This window comes from Rhinopithecus roxellana, chromosome 11 (genome assembly GCF_007565055.1).
Source record: "Rhinopithecus roxellana isolate Shanxi Qingling chromosome 11, ASM756505v1, whole genome shotgun sequence".
Lineage (NCBI taxonomy): Eukaryota > Metazoa > Chordata > Mammalia > Primates > Cercopithecidae > Rhinopithecus > Rhinopithecus roxellana.
This window is the reverse complement of record NC_044559.1, coordinates 52,803,731-52,811,399: the sequence shown is the minus strand read 5'-3', so window position 1 is coordinate 52,811,399 and position 7,669 is coordinate 52,803,731.

Genomic DNA, 7,669 nt, shown 5'->3' with positions numbered 1-7,669 from the left:
ACCCCCACCTCGGAGAGATGTCACCGCCCCCACCTCGGAGAGCCCCAGCCCCCTGCCTCGAGGGGCCTGCACAGCTACCCCATGTCCGGGGTCTCTGATGTCGGAAGTACAACCTCAGCCTGGCTGGCCCTGTGCTGGGGGCCCCAAGGCCAGAGGCTGGGGGAAAGCTGGGGCCCCACCCAGGCCCTGCAGCCCGTCCCGAGTCACTCGCCCGCAAGGCCTCAGGAAGGCCAGGTGCCGCGGGGGTGTGTGACATCGCAAGGCCAGGCTCTGCATCCTGAGCCTGTAGCCCATCCAGGTGGAAGACGGGGGCCTCCAAACAGGGCCCTGGGGGGTGTGCGTTCCCCATCAGTCAGTACCTGACCGCACACCCCACAGGCTGGTCAGGGCTGGGCAGTCCAGGGAGAGGGGCCCCTCCAGTTTCCAGCCAACTCCCCCAGATGGCCCTTGAGCCACCCAGAGGAGTCCCCGCTGCCACCATGACTGAGTTTCCTGAGGCCTCCCTGGCCACACGGAACCGTAAGTTAGTTAAACCTCTTTTCTTTATACTTTACCCAGTCTCAGGCAGTTCTTTATAGCAGCATAAAAACGGACTAATACACCAGGCCCAGGCGAGGCGTCCCGGGCCCAGGAGAGGCGTCCCGGGCTCAGGTCAGGGCCTACACTGGGCACCACCTTCCCTCCTCTCCTCTCCAGTGAGCACCAAGCCACATTACTTGGGCTGGAATCCTGGCGCTGGTCCTGGCCAAAGGGGGATTTACCGGCCCTGGGCACCCCCTGCCTGCCTGTGCTGTGGGACGGTGCGTCGAAGGCGGCCGCCTGTGCCGTGGGACGGTGCGTCGAAGGCGGCCGTGTGGCCTGCGGGTCTGGCAAGGAGGTTGTGGAACTGCTTCCCCACTGGCATCTGTGTTGGGGGTTGCCTCTTCCAAGGAGGCCCCACAGCCCGGTACTCCCCACATCCCACACAAGCCCTGGCCCAGAGCCTCACCATGGGGCGTGCTCTAGGGCCATGGCAGGAATAAGTCCACAGCTCCCTGAGCAGCCAGAAGCCTCCCCTTCTCCCGCCGCAGAGGACGGCAACTTCTTCCCAGGCCCCTTCTCCCAGCCACTGAGCAAAACCCTGGAGCAACCAGGGCCCAACACCAAATGGCCCTGGTCCTTCCAAGCCCAGTCCTGCAACGAACTCCACAGCCGCACACGGCCCCACTCCACCCACCCCATACGGTTTGTGAGCCATTGTGACCCCAGGCTTCCTCCTAGCTGTGCCCACCCTGGAATCCCACACATCAGGGCAGCACCTGTGAGGCCTCGGGCCACGACTGCAGCCTGATTTCAGCCCCCACCGCGCCCAGCCCAGCTGCGTTGGCCCACCTCCGGGTCACACCGAGAAACACGTCTCCTAACACGACTGTTCCGTCACGTCACAAGGTGGAGGACGCTGGGGGAGGCAGGAAAGGCCGTGGAAGAAAGAATAATCCAAGACCACGCAGACCCGAACCACATGCCGGAGAGACCCAGGGAGAGGAGACACGGAGCTGTGTTAAACCAGAATTATTCAACCAGTGTAATGCGTCCGAAGAGTCATCTTGATTAAAAGTATTACATAAGCTTTTTTCTTACAATGACATACAGGTATTAAAACTGTCAAGTTTGTCTGAAAGTCAGTTTTTCCTCCTTATCTTGTAACCTAGTGACCAAGTAAGAAAAAAAAACCCCAGGGCCAGCAACGCACCTACAGTCCAAGGAGTACTTTTTAAATTTTAAATTTTTTCTTACTTTATCTGAATAAAAAACATCATTAATATAATTTCCAAAAGCCAAATGAAAAAGAAAAAAACCTCACACCAAAAAAAAAATGTTAATAGAGCTTATTTATCATCTGTTTCACTCTCCCCAAAGGTAGACAAGTTATATTAACGAGCTTGATCACAGAAATATTTCCTATTCATAAAACACACCGTTTTACCAGCTTTGCAAGACCCTTGAATTCGAGGCGGACAGCGCAGTCCTGCAGGGATGCTGACCATGGCAGAAGCAGGGACGTGCGATGAAGCATCAGGCAGTCCTTTGTGGAAGGATCATTATGAAAAACCTGCGCAATCTTGTGGCTTCCCTCGAATTTAGCAGAATAGGGTTTGGTCTCTTGTGACGCTGACGATCTCCTGTCTTTCCCAGTTCCTGAGGAGGCACCAGTTTGCAAGGACCCCATCGTTTGAAGGAATGGCTGCCCCGGCACCCAGAGACCGAGGCGGCAGCAGGCTCTGACCTCCACACACGTTCCAGCACCTCCCCGGGTGTAGCGGCTCCCACCTTGGCGTGGGCACAAAAAGGGTAAACAGGCAAACAGCAAAAAGGCAGTTCTGCACCCCCATCCGCTGCCGCCAGCAGGGACCTGATTCCTGTCATCTGCCACTGGAGAAATCCTGAAACGGAGCCTCCAGTTCCTGCGCTGCTGGCCCGGCGTGGACACTCATGCCATGCCAGTGAGAACGGGCACAGGGGCGTTGGGAGGCTGAGGGCCCGGGACCAGGCTGGGCACACCCGGGTTCATGCTCGACGGCTCCCAGGGAAGGACCCAGGGGAGCTCCCTGCAGAACCCCAGGAATTAACCGTCGCCGTGGCTCAGACGCTGGCGAGTGGAAAGAACCGAAAGGTTTACCTGCAGAGTGCAAGGCAGCAGCCTTGAGAAGGGCCAGCCTGCCCAACAAAGCACAGCGGACGCCAACGGGAGAAAAACTGCCACCTGCCGCGCTGCCAAGGCTGCATCTCTTCATTCACCTGGAGATAGTGTCGCCGCCCCAAGGTGGCTCAGAAGCTGCCTCGAGTCTCCAGACGTCCCCAGAGCAGATCTCAGGAGTGAAATGGCCCTGGGTTTATGGAAAGGACTCCAGGTGTTCTCATTTGGGGACCAGAGGCCTGCTGGGGTGACCCGACGTCCTGGTGCGGCGTGGCCTCCACTGCCATCATGGGCGGTGTCTTTGGCTGTGACTTCGAACCTGGTCAAACCGTGTGACCCCTGAGAGTGCTGGGAACAAGCTCAAATCTCCCTGAACTCAAGGTCCTCAGCATCAAGAGAAGCGTCCAGAACCCACTGTGCCTGAGGGTTAGCCCCAGGAACTTCTAGGAACTCAGGCAGCACCTGCTCCGTCTGGCCAGGCGAGTGCCTGTGACGCATTTCCTAAATCCTGTGCTTTGTTGTTTTTATCAATAAAAATAAGACATGTTCACAGAAAACAAAACAAAACAAACAAACGAAGCACAGCAGAGAATACAACGAAGATGTAGGGTGTGCCTGCTCCTCCCTCAGAGGCGCCCGCGGGTTTGGTGCCCAGAGGCTCCTCCGGGCTTTTCTGGTGCCTACTTACAGTTAACGATGAAATGACACAGATCTGTCTGTTTATTTATTATTGTTATTTTTTTGAGACAGAGTCTCACTCTGTTGTCCAGGCTGGAGTGCAGTGGTACGACACCGGCTCACTACAACCTCCGACTCCCCGGTTCAAGCAGTTCTCCTGCCTCAGCCTCCCTAGTAGCTGGGATTATGGGTGTGAGCCACCCACCACACCTGGCTAATTTTTGTATTTTTAGCAGAGACGGGGTTTCACCATGTTGGCCAGGCTGGTCTCAAACTCCTGACCTCAAGTGATCCACCTGCCTAGGGGACCGACCCTGGGACGTGGCCCGTGCACACCTCCTCCTGCGTCCTCTCCCGGAGTGGGCGCCCCCATCTCCCGGGGGAATGTGAAATCTGGGCGCCAGGAGCATTTGCACCTGGGAGGGCAGGTTCAGGGCCCTGGGAGAAGCCGAACAAGTAGCGTTGTCTGGGCAGGAGGTGCAGTCTCGCTGGGAAAAGTGGATTAATTCAGATTAATTGAGCTCAACTCAGTCAGGGATAGCAGAGGCCAGGACAGACCGAGCCCCTTCCCCAGCTCCCATGTCCCTGCCCATCAGTTCCCCCGTCCTCCCTGACCCCCTGACTGCCTCCACTGGCCCCCACAACTCCGCCGGCCCCCACCCCTCCCCACCAGTCCTGTCTTCCTATTGGACTCCCTTTGACTTCAGGGCCTGAAGCATTTCCAGAACCAACCATCACTGGGAAGGCCGCGGCCCTCTAGGATGGCTGCGTGGGCAGCCTCAGGCTGTGGCTCAGGGACCTGCGACCCCAGGCGGGGGGTGCCAGACCCAACTGTGGTGGGAAAGCTGCAGGCCGCCCGGCCTCAGGGCACCTGCCCAGACCAGGACCCAGGGCAGTGGCTGTCCTCCTCAGCCCTGCCCTGGAGACGCCGACTCACCTGAAGCCTCAAGGCCTCAGGCCCCAGATCTGCCTCCGACTCCCAATGCCAGACAAGGCGCAGTTCCCTTGGCTGGGAGTGGAGGCTGGGGTGGGGGGCAACGCTCCAGTCACAGATGGAGTTTCTGTTAAGCTGATGCAGGTAGAATGGCCGGGGAGGGGCGGCTTGGCCAGGGGGCCTCACACGGCAGCTGTGTTCCCCAAAAGTCAGAAGTCACTCCCCAGGCAGGGGATGCCCTGGGACAAGTGTCCCGTCCTGGATAAACCCTCTCCCATGTGACGCCAGCATGAAGGCTCTGCAGATGAGGCCCTCGCGAGCCTGGACATGCCGGGGACAGTGGGCGACCCCTTCACTCTCGTCTGACACCACCTTCTCGTGGGGACCCTGCCCTGGGCTCCCCATCCAGAGACCATTTTCTCCTCACAGACTCGCCCCTGCCTGTGCACGCACCCCGGTGAGGCCCTGGGTGGGCTGTCCCCCGTGCCTGGCAGCTTCCTCCCCACTTTTGGGTCTTCCCAGCGACCCACACGGTGTCCTGGTGGCAGCCCCCGGCTCCCCCACAGCTCCTGGGCAGGGGGCACCTCCACTGGCACCGCACAGTGACCCAGCACAGGCTGGTGGCCTCCGATCACACCCGTGACCCCGGTGTTGGCACTGTCCCGGCCGGCGTTCACTGCGAGCCCTGCTCCCATCTGAGCTCTGCCCGCCACTGGAACTCAACCAAGACCCAAGATAAATGGACAAAGAAGTGACACCCCGAGAACTCAGAGCACCCCGCAGGGCGGGGCTCAGACAGTCCTGAGCTGCAGCTGTCCCACGCTCGGCTTCTGTTACGCAGACGCGGCCACCGAGGCCACTGGGCACCCAGGGCCTGGGCTTCTGTGAAGACCTGGACAGGAGGGGCCCCGAGGACCTGCAGAGATGCCCATCATCAGGGGGCACCCATCGTGGGGAGGCACTGGCTGTGGCACCACACACCCCTCACCCGCCCGGGGGCCCTCACCCACCAGGAATCCCCCGCACAGCACCGTGGCCCAGCCTGGAGTGGCGCCAGGAGCCAGCCCCTCCGGAAGCCCCCTTGGCCAACGCTGGTCCGATCTCATCCTCGGATCACAGCCAAGGCGCCGGAGCAGGCTCCTGACACAAATCTCCAAGGGCTCAGCACTCAATTAGTGCGTGTGCCACGTGGCCAGACGCCCAAGAGGCCCCGGGAGAGAGCTCATTACGCCGGCTGCACATCTGGTGCCCGAGCCCCGGGGAGTCAGCTCCGGGCGTGATTTACAGCCACGCCTCCTTGTACTTTCCTGAAGGAGACAAGATTCTTGGGACCCCAGAGAAGAGCGTTTCTGAGGTGATGCGTGGCCGTCCCACAGGCGGCGTGGCCCCTCCACCTCGGCAGCCACGGAGGCCCGCCTGCTCCTGGGGAGTCTCCTCCAGTGGTTGAGGGGGGCTCAGTCACCCCCAGCCGGCTCTTGTGCCCACAGGTGGGAGGGCGGCTTCCTGCGTGGGCTCTGATGTCCTCAAGGGATGGTGTTGCCCCAGGGCCTCCCCAGCCAGAGCCCGCAGCGACTGTGTGCTGGCCGCTGCAGGGGCGAAGAGCCTTTTCTGGCCCAGCTTGTTGGGACTGTGGGGGCCCAGGTGGCCAAAGGTCTCCAGCTGAGGGCCAGGTGCCTCCAGAGGCAGGAGAGCCATGCCAGCTGCTCCATGGAGCTGCCCTCCAGTGGCAGAGGCCCCCTTGGAGGGCCGCTCACCAGCTGTGGGCTCCAGTGAGCTCCTTCAGGCACGGGCATCCGGTGGCCTTGTCCCTGGGATCATGCAGGACCCAGAAGGGGAGGCGGGACTGTTCCCCTGGGGGCTGTGGGACACCCATGTGAAGACGGGAGGTCCCGGGCAGTGCACCCTGGGTGGCAGCACAAATATGGGGTTCTCAGTGCCCGCCAGGGAGCCAAGAGGGCCCTGGAGGTGTCTGTCACCCAGCAGGGCTGCTGACCCAGGGGAGGTCCTGGGGGTGGGCCCGGAAGGAGAGGAAGAAAAATGAGCGACAGACAGGGAGGAGCTGCACCTGCAGCCCAGAGGGCAGGGGCAACGCAGGTGGGCGTCAGGGCCGAAGTCACACGGCCAGAAACCTGAGTGGTGCCAACAGATGGGGCAGCTCAGCTCGGGACCAAGGAGCTTGGGACGTGCCACTCTTTCTAAGAACTTCACCTGAGAAGTGAGTGAAGATGACGGATTCCATCAGCAGAAGGCGGGGGCACTCGCACGGGGCAGCTCCCAGCAGCCAGGGGTCCCAGGGATGTGTCCCCAAAGCACGACCACCAGGGAGAAGAGAAGCAGCCTGCCCGGTGTAGACGCTGCACCCACACGGTTCCTGGACTCAGCGTAGATGCTGCACACCACACCGTTCTTGGACCCAGTGTAGACGCTGCACCCACACGGTTCCTGGGGTCCAATGTGTGCGTGAAAATGTCCCGCAGCAGGGCTGAGGCTGAGGAAAGGCATCCCCTGAAATCTCCGCACCAGGGCTCAAACGCCTCGCAGGCCCACCACAGTCCCCCGTGACACCTTGGCCGCTGGTCAGAGCTGGCCTGTGCTTCAGCAGTAAAAGTCACCTCCATCCAGACGTTCCAGCCCCCTGCAGTAGAAAAAGTGTCCTCCCAATGAGCAGAGGGCCCCTCATCTTCCCCAGATGGCATCTGGGTGTCGAGGGACCCACTGGGGCCCCTGCTGAGGGGGCCTGTGGTGAGGGTGCACCTGCTGCCCCTCCTCTCCCCAGCTCTACTGCTCAGATCCTGGCCTGTCTGCATCCAGCACCCCCGGGTGCCTCCTGGGAGGGCTGGACCTTGTCTCTTGGCGGCACTATGGGGCCCTCAGAGCCCTCCCTCTGGTTCCAGGCAGGGCAGGGCCCCTCCCAACACCATCAGCTGCCTCTGGTCACTCCCGCCTCTGCCATACAGGTCCTCCCAGCCCTGCCTGCGGGTGGAGCTGCTCCCTGCCAGGGAGGGTGGGCAGCCTTGGTTCCCCTGCCCACTCCCAGCCCCTGCCCTCTTAGCCCCCCTTCAGGGCCTCCTCAACCCGTGGGTGTTCCAGATTCCACAGCCTGGCCCATATCTTCCAGGGAGAGTGTTTGGGTGCCCGGGCACCCACTGTGGTCCCATCCCAGCCTCCAAGTATCCATCCCTGTCCTGGGCCACTTGGCACGGGGAGAAGCGGTGCCATCTCCCCAGAGCTTGATTCTTCACTTCACGTGGACCCGTAGGTGTTGGCAAGTGGGCAAGAGGCCACCATAGCCCGGGAGGAGGGGGCACCTGGACACCCCACCTGGAGCTGCAACCCCCAGAAGCTGCCCGGGCTCTACCTGGACACCCTCCAGCTCAGGA